The sequence below is a fragment of the Leptopilina boulardi genome, unplaced genomic scaffold (assembly GCF_019393585.1).
Source record: "Leptopilina boulardi isolate dan_hultmark-lab unplaced genomic scaffold, ZJU_Lbou_2.1 LbouV2_341, whole genome shotgun sequence".
Classification (NCBI taxonomy): domain Eukaryota; kingdom Metazoa; phylum Arthropoda; class Insecta; order Hymenoptera; family Figitidae; genus Leptopilina; species Leptopilina boulardi.
In genome coordinates this window covers 4008846-4026550 of record NW_026137909.1, presented here as the reverse complement: position 1 = coordinate 4026550, position 17705 = coordinate 4008846, and the positions used below count along the sequence as shown (strand labels likewise).

The 17705-nt window shown below is 30.0% G+C and overlaps 1 protein-coding gene across 15 annotated transcripts in view; it reads left to right on the top strand.

The window, feature by feature from the left end:
• LOC127285747 (transcription factor 12) overlaps window positions 1-17705 on the top strand; it is a 295386-nt gene that overhangs the window by 116471 nt on the left and 161210 nt on the right. The gene's annotated exons all lie outside the window — the stretch shown is intronic.

The following is a 17705-nucleotide window of genomic DNA, read 5'->3' as shown; positions in this document are numbered from 1 at the left end:
AGGCAGCGCTATCTACATTGAAACTAAAATTTTGGAAAATTTTCAACACCCTTTTCTTGAAAACAAGAAGGTAAAATGCTTTTTCCTTTATGGATAATTAATTATTGGCAAGATATACACCAGCTAAAACTTTTTTTGAGTTAAAATAATGAAAAAAATTTCATGTCAATAAATTAAATATGAGCACTTTTTTCACAAAAACTGCAACAGTACTTTCTCAGAAATTACAATCAAAAATGCAATTTCCATTTGGAAAATTAATAAACGCTAAAAAATACACGACCTAAGATTTACCAATCACGAAAATAAGAAAAAAAAAATTTTATTAAATATTTAACATATTGATACTGCTTTACTGATTGTGACAGCCCTTTGGTAGATTATGTATTTCAGGTGGTTAGCAACAGCGCCAATCTCCTCCTTTCGGCAAAACCGCGAAACGTCTGGTGACATATATAACCTGCCAAACGGCTGTCATAATGAGTAAAATATGTTATGTTAAAATACTTTTTTTTTCTTATTTTCGTGATTGGTAAATCTTAGGTCGTGTATTTTTTAGCGTTTATTAATTTTCCAAATGGAAATTGCATTTTTGATTGTAATTTCTGAGAAAGTACTGTTACAGTTTTTGTGAAAAAAGTGCTCATATTTAATTTATTGACATGAAATTTTTTTTATTATTTTAACTCAAAAAAAGTTTTAGCTGGTGTATATCTTGCCAATAATCAATTATCCATAAAGGAAAAAGCATTTTACCTTCTTCTATTCAAGAAAAGGCTGTCAAAAAATTTTCCAAAATTTTAGTTTCAATGTAGATGGCGCTGCCTCACTTGGACCTGGCCTTAAAAGTGAAAAAAATACAAAAATGAGTAAAACCAAAAGAACTAAATAAACTTTCTTAAAACTCGTTACTCAGGGGTTTTCAGAGTCGCTGATTACGAATTCGATGTCAATTTTTGAAAATCCAAAATGTCGGATCCATTATGGCGGACTAATTTTTTTAAAATGCATCGTATTTTGGATTTTGAAAAACTGTCATCGAATTCGTAATCAGCGACTCTGAAAACCCCCCGAGTAACGAGTTTTAAGAAAGTTTATTCAGTTTTTTTGGTTTTACTCATTTTTGTATTTTTTTCACTTTTAACACTTTTTATACTTAACCCTTAATTATTAAAAAATCTGTCCATTTTTTTGAATTTTGTCATTTACTTTTTTTTGTTCTGGAGGTCAAAAACTACAAAATTACAAAGTTGCAAGAAATTTCACCGGACCCCAAATTCCCATGTATATATGGTGCGGGGTTCTTTCATAAGGATCTATTAATTTTTTTAAAAGTTATAACTGTTTTTTGAATTTGAAGATTTTACATGTTCCTAAATCTGTTAATTCTACAGATATTTTCTGTAAGGATTTAACGCATGCGCGAAAACAATGCAGTGATTCGACTAAGGCTGAGTACGATTGAGTGCGAGAGGTTAAGGCGAATTTAGTGTTTTTATTATTATCATAGTGTCGGCAAGAAAGTTTAATTAAAAAGGAAACGTCTTAAGTATATAAACATTATTATAGAAATAAATAATTACAAATTTTTTATTTTAAAATTAACTGTAGTGATTAAGTGAGAAAAGTCGTTTGTTTCAATTTCTCGACATAAGAAAAAGTGGATTTATCATAAGTTTTGAAAAGTTGCTCCTCATTTTTTTTGTTAGAAAATTATTGAAGGATGAATTTATTTACATAGAAGTTATACTAATTTATACAATAATGTTCCGCGAATTTAATGTATTCGGAGGAGAATATAACCTATAAGAAATACTCTACCAAATATATATTATCCCCATATAGTATACATAATTTGGTCACTCAACAGTTTTTAAGAACTGTAGCTCAAACTTGTAGAATTAACAGATTTTAATGCCAATGATTCTACAAATTTCTCTATTTGGAGAAACATCAGTAGATGGCGCAGGAGTTTCTGTAAATTCTACAGAAAATTTCTTTCCGTGTATATGAAAAATAAGAAAATTCTCTTATTTTTCATAAAGATTTCGCAAAAAAAATGCTTTGGTCAAAAAAAAATTTTGAATGAAAATTTCCCGTGGATTGCGCAATATATATATATATATTACACATAAATATTGAAACTAAAGAATTTGACGAAAATGATAGAAAAGTTGAATATATATATTTAGGGTTGAAAATGAGCCCGGATGGGATTTGGGGCCAATTGTAAAGTCATCTTGTCGCTTTCGAAGGACAGCGAGAGGCCATTTGACTGTCGCAGCTTGGGAAGTAAATCACTCGAAATCGTGAAATTCGCAGGTCTCTCTCTCTCTCTCTCTCGTTCTCTCATAGTCATCGATCATACGCACAGAGAATACAGAATTTTCGAGCGTCGAAAATTCTCTCTCTCTCTCTCTCTCTCTCTCTCGTCCTCATATTATTTAGGACCATAACATATCTACCTGTCAACTCGCTCGAAATCAGTCGGGTATTTGAAATTTTTTTTTTTTTTTTTTTTATTTTGAGAGTGGGACCAAAATGTACCAAATAGTGTGGCAAGGTGTCGTTGTCGTTTCATTCTTTTCATCAAAATAGGACGACGTGATTTTGTTCAATTGAATTTGGCGTCTTGAGAGTGCCCAAGTAGAAATATCCGTAGCTTGCCGTAATTAAACACCGGCATGGTACTGATCCAATACTGGCTGTCGGTATTGACTTTCAGTACTGGCAGTGTACTGACTAATACACCGAATCAGTACTATGTCGGATGTAAAAAAATATTAAAACCAGTACTGGCAGTACACTGTCATTCACACCGAATCAGTACTATGTCGGTGATAAAAAACATTAAATTAAAAAGTCTTTAAATTATTCCAATAGATAGAAAACGATGATTTTTTATTTTAAAAAATGTATATTAATTTCTTTCGAATACTTTCCCTCAAAATTTTGGATGATAAAATATATTTATGTTTTTTTTAGTTATTTTAGTACCCATTGAAATATGTGCACTAAGTTATTTATCATGCATACAATAACAATAAGTTGAGAATTTTTTTCTAATAGTTTTAAAAATAAAGCAAATGTAATTTTTTCACTGTAATTTTTAAATATTATTAATAATTAAATATTAAATTTAAAAAATTTTTCACCATTTATATTTTACAGTCGTCTTTTATTAACTTATTTTTAATTATGTAATTCATCAATCATTTTTGTCTGTTTTAATATTATTTACGGTAAAAATAATTTATTAAAAATATTTAACTGAAATTGATATCCAGTTTTATTTCATTAAATCTTTGTAAAAATTGAAAAAATTTTGTGAGTTTAAAAAATTTAAGATTAAATTCATTTTATTTTCGTGATCAATAGATAATATAAACTTTGAAATCAAAACTTTTGTATTAGGTGAACTACTTCAAGTCAGCACTTCAAGCCAGCGCGGCTGTGCGGTATGCGTATCTGACTTGCGTTCTAAGGGTTTAGGGTTCGATCCCCCATGCGTGCGAGATTTTTCGTTCTTAGTTTTAAGTGTTATAAGTACAATATTTGTTCATGTGTAATATCAATTATTAAATAATTATTAAATTAAGTATAAGTGCAAAGTAAAAAAAATTAAATATTATGAATTTAAAAAAATAAAAAAATTTACAACACAAATTATTTTTTGTAAAATAATTTATTAAAAATAAAATAATTTAATTAATATAAATGATCATTATTATTTTAATTATTTATTGTTAATAATATTTTATATATTCTAAATAACATTAACTATTATTGGCTTCACATTACCTGTTCGTGGTAAAAATGGGAGTAATAAGCTAATAAGGATGAAATTGGCATTGGAAAGCGTGTTTTAGCATTTTGTAAAAAAGTGAGATTTTAAGTCCGGATGAGTACTTTGCCAGTATTATGCCAGTATTATTCTAGTACTACGTTAGTACTGGTGAGCGGGACAAAATCAGTACTGGACAGCGTTACCAGCCAGGGTTGGTCCACTACTGGCCCAGTACGGCAGTCAGTACTATTATACTGACTGGCAGTGTTGGGTCAGTACTATGCCAGTGGCACATTTCTACTTGGGTGGGAACAAGAGGGAGAACCAGAGAAAGAGAGGGTCGTCTCACAATTTACAACCGATGGTCATATTAAATACACCAGCAACTACCCAACAGGCAGTCCGGGAATTCCCATTCAACAATTGAAAAAAGACCCCTCCTGCAATAAAACCATCAAAATTTGCGGTCGATATTTAAATTTCACCTCCCCCCTCACAAAAATGTCAAGTAATTACTTAAAAATTTACTTTTCTCTCGCTGGAAAAAGTTGATTAGATATACACTGAAAAAAAAAAAGATTTTGAATTTGCAACAAAATCATTTTGGTTAGAAAATTTTTTGGTTCTTGTAACGAAATTTTGGCTTGAAACAAAGTCGTAGAGTTATATCAATCAAAACATTTGGTTGGGCCAACAAAATTATTTGGTTGAACATTTTTAAAAATCCAACCAAAATTTGGTTACGACAACAAAATAATTTGGTTAATGCAAGAAAATAGTTTGGTCTAAAAAACCAAATGATCGTTTGTTGTCCTAACGAAAATTTGGTTACAACAACCAAATAATTTAATTCGCTCTCGTATACCTTAGAACAATTAGTTTTAATCTCTAACAAAGATATGGGTTAGTCCAGTGGTCAGAGTTCCTGACTCGCAGTTTAAAAATAGATGTTCGATCCCAGACGATGAGATTTTTCAAAGTTTACAAATATTTCAATTGGATAAATATAAATTAAACGTTAAATTGTTAATAAATAATAAAATAAATAAAAAAGATAAAATTAAAATGAAATAAGGTTGAATAAAACTTTTAGTTTTACCAAAAAAAACTGTTGGTTTGATCAGTTATGTTTGTCTTGAACATAGTCTTGAAACCAACGGTCACTTAACCTTTGTCCTTGAATTTTGAGGTTATAATTATGACCTCGAATCCTGGAGACAGACCTAGGATTTTTAATTTTGAGGTTATGTTGGGTTATAGGTATAGGTATAGTTATAGGTATAGTATATCTATAGGTGGATATATGGGTCATAGATAAAACATAACCTCAAAATTCAAGGGCACAGGTTTTCAGGATTCAAGGCCTTAGTTCAAACATAACCTCAAAATTCTCTAACATAAGTAAAGGGACCGTTGGTTTTAAAACTCTGTCCGACAAACATAACCCTAAGTTCCCTTAACTAAGAAATGAACATAACCTCAAAATTTAGGTAAAATTTTAATAATGTTAATATTTGCAAGCCTTTAGAAAATAAACCCTTAAAGTGGAAAATTATGGGGGTTGGCGCGCAAAGAGGACAAAGGCGTAAATTTGTAAAAAAAAGAGAGAGAGAAGAAAAAAACTACCTCTATATTAAAAATTATGCGCACCGCGTATGTTTTGAAGAACATATGTTTTCAAGAAATAAAGCGTTAGGTATATATATATATATACATATATATATGTACTTGGTCAAGTGTAAAAGCACCGACTAAGATTTAGCAGGGTGCTGTAAAATAATTAAAAGCGTCGCTCTCTGAGAGATGGGGAAAGTACCATAAAAACAGGGGTACAATAGGGCACCAGCAATCTACAGTTAACGGACAGTACCTGAGGCCAACGTGTTCCCTGGAGAGTCTACCAGTAAGTACTTATGCACCAGGGCCGCATTATACATAACGAAAGGTTCACTTACTGCCATACAGTTTTTCTTATTTTTTATTTTCATTTTTTTTTTTTTTTTGTAATTTCTTCTTTTGTTTATTTTGCCACGAATCAGGGAAATCATATGGAAAAGTCAGAAAAAAGTGATATTGATTAGGAAAAAGTCAGAGGGAATTTTATAAAAAGTACTGAAAAAATATCAAATTTTCAAAAATGCTAGTATAATTTTTTAAATTTTCAATTCAAACTTTTGCTTCTAAAAATTATACAGGACCACAAAAAAAATAAAACTTTTTTCAAGCCTAACTGAAATATGATTTTCTGACGTATTTTGATGCGCCTGAACACGAAACTAAAGCGTTTGATTTGCATCCATCACGTTAGGATTTTTTCTAACCTCAAAAAACATGCCTATTATTCAAACCAGTAGCACAAAATTCTTGTTGACTTGGGTTCTAGAGGTTTTGGGGGCGCTGATTACGAATCTGCTTTCAGATTTTCAAAATTCAATATATCAATTAAGAATTTGTGCAAATAAAAATTCGAACAACTTAAAATTCATTCGGTGAATTAGAATTTCTGTTACTTAAAAATTGGAACGACATAAAAAATTAAAAATTAGTCACTTTGTATTCGTTACTATCGGAAATATATCAGAATTAAGTTGGGTTACTAAAAATTTCAGACACTTTTCCCTAAGTATACCAAAAAAGTATTACCTGTAGCAGAGATTTCACTATTGCAGTGAAACTTATCTCTGTTACAGTTAAAGCTTTCTTTTCGTATACAAGAAATTACAAAATTGCCATTACTCGGCCAGTACTGAACCAGCAGTGGTTAGCAGTACTGGTGCCAACTCTGGTAGCCAATATTGGTAAAACGTTATCATCCCAAAGTTACGCCAATACTGGGTGCCAGTACTGCGCCAACACTTGTCAGTACTGCGCCAGTACTGCGCCATTAGTAAATTTTTTATTGGAAAGTTACTATTAAAATAGTAACTATGTTACGTTACAAGTTACTTTTTGAAAAAAAGTTACTAAGTTATAAGTTACAAGTAACGTATGTCTTTTTCAGTAACTTAGTTACTAGTAACTACACGGAAAAAAATTTTCTGTAGAATTTACAGAAACTCCTGCGCCATCTACTGATGTTTCTCCAAATAGAGAAATTTGTAGAATCATTGGCATTAAAATCTGTTAATTCTACAAGTTTGAGCTACAGTTCTTAAAAACTGTTGAGTGACCAAATTATGTATACTATATGGGGATAATATATATTTGGTAGAGTATTTCTTATAGGTTATATTCTCCTCCGAATACATTAAATTCGCGGAACATTATTGTATAAATTAGTATAACTTCTATGTAAATAAATTCATCCTTCAATAATTTTCTAACAAAAAAAATGAGGAGCAACTTTTCAAAACTTATGATAAATCCACTTTTTCTTATGTCGAGAAATTGAAACAAACGACTTTTCTCACTTAATCACTACAGTTAATTTTAAAATAAAAAATTTGTAATTATTTATTTCTATAATAATGTTTATATACTTAAGACGTTTCCTTTTTAATTAAACTTTCTTGCCGACACTATGATAATAATAAAAACACTAAATTCGCCTTAACCTCTCGCACTCAATCGTACTCAGCCTTAGTCGAATCACTGCATTGTTTTTGCGCATGCGTTAAATCCTTACAGAAAATATCTGTAGAATTAACAGATTTAGGAACATGTAAAATCTCTAAATCGATGTTAAAGAATTACCAGAAAATTTTTTTCCGTGTAGTTACTACCCACTGGTGTATGTGTATTTTTGGTGTAGAAATGAGGTGACTTAATCGAGGATAAATTGTCAATGAAACCCTTTTGTTTGGCACGCGACGTATATATCCGTTCGCCATATCCGGATTTCACGTTGTCCTCACTCGGAGAAATGGAGCTCGGTTGGCACGCCAAGTGGGTTAGATTGGGTTAGGTTAGGTAATTATAAACCCTCGACGGGTCGCGTGGATACGATGCTAAAATTACTCTTCAATTTCCGAGTATTATATATATATATATATATATTTGCTTAAACATATAAGAAGTGTATACACATACGTGTAACTATAAGGCAACCAACGAAACCAACCTTAACAATATTAAACGAATTCCTCGCACTTTTCTTGCGTCCTTTTTTTTCCCCCACCACTACTGCCCTTGAATTTTCCACGCTCTGCGTCTTCCTACTCAGATTTCCACTCACAATATCATAGACATATTCTCGTCGTTGCTTTTTCGTATATTCCTTCCCTATGTTCTCATCACAAATACTAACCTATACCACGCTAAACGTATGAATAACGTCTAAAATTAATTTCTTAGAATTTTTATTAATTAAAATTTTATTAGATTGAATTTTTACTTAGTCGAATTTTTATTTGTTTAATATTATTTTTTAACAGAATTTTGTAGAAAAAAATTTTTAAAAAAACTAATTTTCTATATTAAAGATTTTCGATATAGTCGAAAAATCCACTTTACCTTACATTTCAAAACTTCTATTTTTCTGCAAGAAAATAATGTTATATTATTGCAATGAACAGAATCACTAAATTTTATAAGGATCCGTTAATTTGTTTAGAAGTTATAACCGTTTTTTGGATTTTTTTTTTTTTTTGGGACATTCCATGATAATTATCCATTTATTTTCTAAATTTGTATCATTCTGCAATAAAAGAATGTTATTTATTGCAATGAACAGAAAAGTGCTCTTTACGCATATATATGCGCAACTTAAAAAAAGTGTTGAAAAAAATTTTAATGAATTTTTATGAAACTTGGTATCTTAAGGTTTTCAGGGTCGCTGATTACGAACCTAATGTCGGTTTTTCAACATTCAAAATGGCGGATCCAATATGGCGGATGACAATTTGAAAATATGATACAATTCACTTGAAAATGGTTACTCAGGGGTTTTCGGAGTCGCTGATTATGAATATGATAACACTTTTTTAAAATTCAAGATGGCGGATCCATTATGGCGGAAAATTTTTCAAAATTGATCGGATTCGACTGAAGCTCGTTACTTAGGGGTTTTCGGAGTCGCTGATTACGAATATGACCCCGAAAACCTCCGAGTAACAACTTTCAAGCGAATCTGATTAATTTTGAAAAATTTTCCTCCATATTGGATCCACCATTTTGAATTTTGGAAATTTAAAAATTTTGATTTCAGATTCGTAAACAGCGAGCCCGTAAACCCCCGAGTAACCATTTTCAAGCAAATTGCATTACACTTTCAAATTGTTGTCCGCCATTTTGAATTTTAAAAAACTAACATCGAATTAGTAATCAGCGACCCCGAAAACCCCCGAATACCCATTTTTAAGAGAATTACATTATATTTTCAAATTGTCGTCCGCCATATTGGATCCGCCATTTTGAATTTTAAAAAACTAACATGGGATTCGTAATCAGCGACGCCAAAAACCCCCGAGTACCAATTTTCAAGCGAATTGCATTATATTTTCATATTGTCGTCCGCCATATTGGATCCGCCATTTTGAATTTTGAAAAACCGTCCTTAGGTTCGTAATCAGCGACCCTGAAAACCTTAAGATACCAAGTTTCATAAAAATTCATTAAAATTTTTTTCAACACACTTTTGGCCCAAATAGTGGAAATCTCGTCGACAGTCAAGGGGTTAAAAGTTATAACTGTTTTTTTTTGGGTCATTCCGTAAAAATTATGTTTTTTTTTTCTCCTAAATATGTATTTTTTCGCTTTTAATATTTATTGTATTACATAATCAGTAAAGTGAATTTTTGGTTATATATAAAAATTCTGTAATATAAAAAATCGTTTTAATGAAAATTTTGTCAAAAAATAATTCAAACAAATTAAAATTCGGCTGAAAGAATTAATTAAATTAATTATAATAATTATTCACGTGTCTTTTATTTTTTTTATATAAAAATTACAAATTTTCTATATCCAATAGTGGAACTGTTGCGTTTAAAAAAAAGTGTGGGGCGTTCAACTGGAGTCTCGTGCGCAGAACCATAGTGGCAACAAAGTCGTAAATGCAAACGTAATGCGGCTACAATTTTACTCGACTATTATATTGTAGTTACGTATATATCTACGTGCAACTGGAAGATTATCGCAACCGACCAACTTCCGCGTAAGAAGGAAATAGTCCAAACACTTTGAGAAAAAAAAAATCTTGAAAACAAATTCATATGTAAACATATTTTACAATGTTGACGCTAAAAAAAATAAGATATTTTTTTTCTTTTAACGATATACAGTCAATAATTCAAATTATAAAGAATTTTCACTAATATTTTAAAAAATTATTACTATTTTATTTTAGTAGTTGTAATTTTTTATTTACTATATAATTTTAGTAAACAATTATTTTTAGTCATTTTAAAAAAATGGGTTTTTTTAAAAAAAAATTTAATTTTGAAATTTTAATGATTTTAAGTAGTCAGATAGATGGAGAGAGAGAGACCTTTGGAAAAAGAAGGAATTTTTGAAATCCAGGACCCTCTTAAGCTTATATATACATATATTGTTTTTATGTACATATTATATGAAAAACGAAAAAGACTTTTCTGAAGAGGAAAACTCATAAGACGGGGTTTGGCAACACTGTTGGGGTGAACTCCGCAGGGAGACACAGGAAACGAGAAAAAGTGTGGACCACTTCACCACTCTGCAGACGAGGCTGGTCCGCCGGATGTGTTTTCTTGTGTTGAGAACTCAATTTACAGTCTCGATATTTCTCCCTAATTTCACGTACAAGTTTTTTTTTTTTTTTTTTTTTTTTTTTACAACAACAAAATAGTCACATTCTTTAATTTTTTACCCCCCAAAATAAGAATATTTCTTTAAAGGCAGTTTTAAAAACAAAAATAGTATTCTATTTGTTATACAATTACTGGCCTTGGATTTTTCTGACGACTTTTTCTGACTTTTTTTTCGAAAAATACCATTTTTTTCGACTTATTTAAATAAAATGCGCAACTTTTTAGACTTTTTTTTAGATTCATTTTTTCACTTTTAAGCAAAATACGTCTATTTTAGTATACAATGCATATCTTCTTTAGATCTTATTTATTTCAATAATTTAACAAATTTTTCTCTAAATTAATTATTCTTCACAAATTCAATTTGTCTTCAATTATTTTTCAATTAATTTTATAAAATTCAACAATTATTTACAATTTTAAAGAAAATTATAAAGTAAAGAAAACCTTTTAAAATTTAGTTATTTTTAACCCTTAACTGGCACAATTCGAACTTAATTAGCACAACGGGTCTGCTGGACCCATATTCAAATGTGTTTTGGTATACTTATTTTGCAGAATAAAATGTGACTTTTTAGGTTAAAATTAAAAATTTATAATTTATTAATGTTCGAAGCTAATTTATTCTTTTGTATATCGAATTAGTTGTATCAAAAAACTTAGAAAATTACTAATATCTTAAACTCGAGGTCAAAATATTATATTAAAATATAAAAAAATATTTAAATTCAATTAATTTGAGCGAGAAAAAATGCTCGGGTCTACTGGACCCATATGGTGCCATAGTTAAGGGTTAACATAAATCTAATTTGTCATTAACTTCATTTAGAATTAATTTTAATGTGCCATAAACTTAATTTGGCATAAAATTTTCTTAACATAAATCTCATTTGTCATAAAAACTTTCCATAAGACTCAATTTTGGCATAAGTTTCACTTGACATAAAACTCACTTGACATAAATTATATATAAATTGTGAGAAATCTCTTTTATTTTCTATAAGACTTACTTGATATAATTCTTGTTTAATTTACAATTAATTCAGATTTGCGCATAATAATATTTATAGAATGTGAATTTTATGAAAAACTAATTTTATGCTCTCTAAATCTGAATTAGTAAAAAAGTTTACTAATTTGAATTAATAACTCACTTTTTGCTTCTGAATTAGTAAACATTTTTACTAATTCAGATTTAGAGAGTGGTAACTGATCATTATGGCCAGTAAAATTTATACCAAGTAAAGTTTAAGCCATGTAAAATTTATGTCAAATGTTATTTTTATGATAAATAAGTTTTATTTCGAAAGAGTTTCATGCCAAATTATATTTACACTGAAAAAAAAGTTCTGGTTAAAGTTACTAGATGCGTTTGGTTAAAAAATTTCTAGTTATTTTAACAAGAAAATATAGTTAAAAAGACTAAACAGTTCTAGTTAAATAAGTATGGTTAAATTATTCTGGTTAAAATAATTCTGGTTAAAAACGCGCGTTCGCGGACACTGCATAGCGTCTGTTGTTCTTTTTCGAATAGTTTATCGTGCGGATCGCAAGAATGGATGAAAAAGTTAACCAAGCTCTGGAAAATTGGGGTTTGGGAGAATTAAAAGATCTGTTTAAAGGTTGGTTAATTAATTTTATAATATAAGTGAAAAAATTGTTGACGAACGGCAAACCCGTTCGTGTGGAAAATAGTTTGAAGGTTATATTGAAAACGTGCTCGACACGTTTTATCAGAATTTTAGTTCTGAATAATCATATTTAAATAAACATTATTAAGAGAATTGCAGTGTAAAGGTGTTATTGTTTGATTGCATTTATATGTACATAATACAATTTTTTTTAATTCATATTTTATAATATAATATAATAATAATAAATTTAATTAATTCTCTGATTAACTAGAATTTCTGGTAAGATCAACCAGAAATTTTTTTACCAAAAATTTTTAACTAGAAAAATTCTAGTAAGATTAACTTGAAATTCTAGTAAGATTAACTTGAAATTCTGGTAAAATTAACCAGAATTTTTTAACCAAATTTTCTAGTACTTTTAACCAGAAAAAGTAGTAAGGGTATATATAACTTTTTATTCTGGTTAGATTAACCAGAATTCTGGTTATTTTAACCAGACTTTTTTTTCAGTGTATGTCAAGTTAATATTTATTTACTTATGTTACTCTCTAAATCTGAATTAGTAAAAAAGTTTACTAATTTGAATTAGTGACTCACTTTTTGCTTCTGAATTAGTAAAATTTTACTAATTATTATAGTAACTTTTACTAACAATTTGTAAAATTTAACTAATTCTACAGCAAAAAAGTGAGTCACTAATTTAAATTAGTAAACATTTTTACTAATTTAGATTTAGAGAGTAAGTGAAATTTATGCCAAGTCTATATTTTATGTCAAATAAAATTTATGCCAAAAGTGATTTTTATGGAAAGCTCTAAATTTATGGCAAGTGATCTTTATCATTTATTTTCATGACAAATAACTTTCAATTGTATTTTCAAAATGGAAATTTTCCCAAGTAGAAATGTGCCACTGGCATAGTACTGACCCAACACTGCCAGTCAGTATAATAGTACTGACTGCCGTACTGGGCCAGTAGTGGACCAACCCTGGCTGGTAACGCTGTCCAGTACTGATTTTGTCCCGCTCACCAGTACTAACGTAGTACTAGAATAATACTGGCATAATACTGGCAAAGTACTCATCCGGACTTAAAATCTCACTTTTTTACAAAATGCTAAAACACGCTTTCCAATGCAAATTTCATCCTTATTAGCTTATTACTCCCATTTTTACCACGAACAGGTAATGTGAAGCCAATAATAGTTAATGTTATTTAGAATATATAAAATATTATTAACAATAAATAATTAAAATAATAATTATCATTTATATTAATTAAATTATTTTATTTTTAATAAATTATTTTACAAAAAATAATTTGTGTTGTAAATTTTTTTATTTTTTTAAATTCATAATATTTAATTTTTTTTACTTTGCACTTATACTTAATTTAATAATTATTTAATAATTGATATTACACATGAACAAATATTGTACTTATAACACTTAAAACTAAGAACGAAAAATCTCGCACGCATGGGGGATCGAACCCTAAACCCTTAGAACGCAAGTCAGATACGCATACCGCACAGCCGCGCTGGCTTGAAGTGCTGACTTGAAGTAGTTCACCTAATACAAAAGTTTTGATTTCAAAGTTTGTATTATCTATTGATCACGAAAATAAAATGAATTTATTCTTAAATTTTTTAAACTCACAAAATTTTTTCAATTTTTACAAAGATTTAATGAAATAAAACTGGATATCAATTTCAGTTAAATATTTTTAATAAATTATTTTTACCGTAAATAATATTAAAACAGACAAAAATGATTGATGAATTACATAATTAAAAATAAGTTAATAAAAGACGACTGTAAAATATGAATGGTAAAAAATTTTTTAAATTTAATATTTAATTATTAATAATATTTAAAAATTACAGTGAAAAAATTACATTTGCTTGATTTTTAAAACTATTAGAAAAAAATTCTCAACTTATTGTTATTGTATGCATGATAAATAACTTAATGCACATATTTCAATGAGTACTAAAATAACTAAAAAAACATAAATATATTTTATATAGGTATATAATAATACATTACAATTACATCCAAAATTTTGAGGGAAAGTATTCGAAAGAAATTAATATACATTTTTTTAAATAAAAAATCATCGTTTTCTACCTATTGGAATAATTTAAAGACTTTTTCATTTAATGTTTTTTATCACCGACATAGTACTGATTCGGTGTGAATGACAGTGTACTGCCAGTACTGGTTTTAATATTTTTTTACCTCCGACATAGTACTGATTCGGTGTATTAGTCAGTACACTGCCAGTACTGAAAGTCAATACCGACAGCCAGTATTGGATCAGTACCATGCCGGTGTTTAATTACGGCGAGCTACGGATATTTCTACTTGGGTTATATCTAACAAAAAAAAAAAAGATAAAATTCTCCTTATCATTTATCTTCTAAAACAAAAGGAGAAAAAAAAATCTTCCACAGTCATTATTGGAAGTTATTTTTTTTTTTTTACAAATCGTGAATATATAAGAAAATGCTACTCAGTCGAGAGAATATTTTCTTTTGAGTTTGCTATATTATAATCCAAACAAAAAAAAAAAAAAAAAAAAACCATACAATAGTGAAATAGGATAGATTTTCTCGTATTATGAATTTTAGACCGCAAAAGAATTCTTAGAGTGTTAAAAGCCAAGAAACCATAAGAAAAGAGAGCAGGTAGATCTATTTGTAAGCCTTTTAGTTTTCGGATTGAGAGTTTTTTTTCTCTCTCTCTCTTTTTTTTAAAAAAAAGGGTGAGTATTATGAAAAATGTCAAAACAGAGGGGGAAAAATTATTAAACATATTAAAATTTTTTTTTATTTTAAAAACTAAAAAAAAATTTTTAAATACTTTTTTAATTTTCGATTCGACTTGAAATTTAATTTAAATTCGGATAAATTTATTTTTGTTTTGTTATTTACGCAGAAAAAATGGTATTTTTGTACTTTTTTTTGTAAGTACACAAATTTTTCAGTTATGAATTTTTAAAAATCTGTATTTTTTGAAATTTTTTTTTAAACTTGACCTATTTCCAATGACATTCAACTATGAAAGTTTTGAGTAACAAGTTTCAAGCGAATCTGATTAATTTGTCGTCATTTTTTTTTTGGGCTTCCATTAATTTTGTCGTCCGCCATATTGGATCCGCCACTTTAAATTTTGAAAAATTGATGTCAGATTTACAATAAGCGACTCCGAAAAACGCCGTGTAACAAGTTTCAAAACAATTCAATCAATTTTGAAAAATTATCTGCCATATTGGATGCACCATTTTGAATTTTGAAAAACTGATGCCATATTCGTAATCAGCGACCCTGAATACCCCCGAGTAACAAGTTTCAAGCGAATCCGATCAATTTTTAATATTGTCTTCAGCCATGTTGGATCCGCCATTTTGAATTTTGTAAAACTGACGTCAGATTCGTAACCAGCGACCTTGAAAACCCCCGAGTAACAAGTTTCGAGCGAATCCGATCAATTTTTAATTTTGTCTTCAGCCATGTTGGATCCGCCATTTTGAATTTTGTAAAACTGACGTCAGATTCGTAATCAGCGACCTTGAAAATCCCCGAGTAACAAGTTTCAAACGAATCCGATCAATTTTTAATTTTGTCTTCAGCCATGTTCGATCCGCCATTTTGAATTTTGAAAAACTGACGTCAGATTCGTAAACAGCGACCTTGAAAACCCCTGAGTAACAAGTTTCAAGCGAATCCGATCAATTTTTAATTTTGTCGTCCGCCATCTTGGATCCGCCATTTTGAATTTTGAAAAACTGTTGCCTGATTCGTAATCAGCATAAATGAAAACCCCTGAGTTACAAGTTTTAAGCGAATTCAATTAATTTTTAATGTTGTCGTCTGCTACTTTGAATTTTGATAAAATAATGTTAAATTCACAATCAACGACTCCGAAAACCCCCGAGTAACATGTTTCAAAAGAATTCAATTTTTAATTTTGTCTTCAGCCATGTTGGATCCGCCATTTTGAATTTTGTAAAACTGACGTCAGATTCGTAATCAGCGACCTTCAAAACCCCCGAGTAACAAGTTTCAAACAAATTAGATCAATTTTTAATTTTGTCGTCCGCCATCTTGAATCCGCCATTTTGAATTTTGTAAAACTGATGCCATATTCGTAACCAGCGACCTTGAAAACCCCCGAGTAACAAGTTTTAAGCGAATCCGATCAATTTTTAGTTTTGTCGCCCGCCATCTTGGATCCGACATTCTGAATTTTGAAAAACTGATGCCATATTCGTAATCAGCGACCCTGAAAACCCCCGAGTAACAAGTTTCAAACAAATCCGATCAATTTTTAATTTTGTCGTCCGCCATATTGGATGCACCATTTTGAATTTTGAAAAACTGATTCCAGATTCGTAGTCAGCGACCCCGAAAACCCTCGAGTAACAAGTTTCAAGGGATTCCAATTAATTTTTTTTTAATTTTGTCGTCTGCTACTTTAAATTTTGATAAACTGATTTCCGTCCGCCATTTTGAATTTTGAAAAAAAATTCCAACAATTCATATTTTCGAAGAAAAAATCAGAAAAGTTATTTATGCCAAATGAGATTTATCTCAAGTTAATCACATAAAAATTGAGTTTTATGTTAAAATTAAAAAAAAAAAAAAAAAAAAGAAACTTTTCTAAATTTGTACAACTAATTTAAATGAGTATGTATATTGTATTTTGTGGCGGCTGGAATTTCTTCATATAGCGATATCTACAAAATCCCTTAATTGCACACAATTTTTTTTCCCCTCCACATCTCGGAAGCCCTTAATTAAAGGCTTTATCCCTCGAGTATATATATATGTCTATAGGTTTCGACGAGCGCGAAAGTCCGCCCCCATTTTCCTCATCGGGTTTTTGACTCAACAAGTGGGCTAATGTTTTCCGCACGCACAGTATGGAAAGGAGAGTGAGAGAGAGAGACAGACGACGATGAAAAAGGAAGAAGAGAAAAGAAGCGCACCTCCTTGGCAAAAACGGGCCCCTTCAAACATTAGGGGTTGCTTCCTGCGAGTCGAGAAACTCTCTCTCTCTCTCTCTCTCTCTCTCTCTCTTACTCACTCTCTGTCGACTGTGCGGAATAATGCTTGGGGCGCACAAGTGAAGTGAGGAGAAAGCGAGTGTCGAACTCCCCCCCCCTCCCTTCCTTCTTTGCCATAGTCTAACTGTCGATGGTGGGGAGGGGCGCAGGTCTTCCCCTTCGCGTAGCGTCAGTCGCGTCGCGTTCATCGAGTGAGAAGGATTTCGTTGCGTTTCACAACGCAATAATAATTCAGTCTCGACCCGGTTTTTTTTTTTTTTTTTCATAGAAACACTTGTTTTACCCCCACCCCTCAAAAAAAACCCCTATTAATTTCCCAGTGATTTTAATTTTTAACTTCCTGTGAATTGATTTCGTATTCAACGAAGGAATAGTTATTTTTCTTCGTAAATAGTGCAGTGTTTAATAATAGTGCTCGTTTTAGGATTTTGTGGGTGATTAAAAGTGTTGTGTATTTAAAAAAAAAACATAATAGGAAACAATCCTAG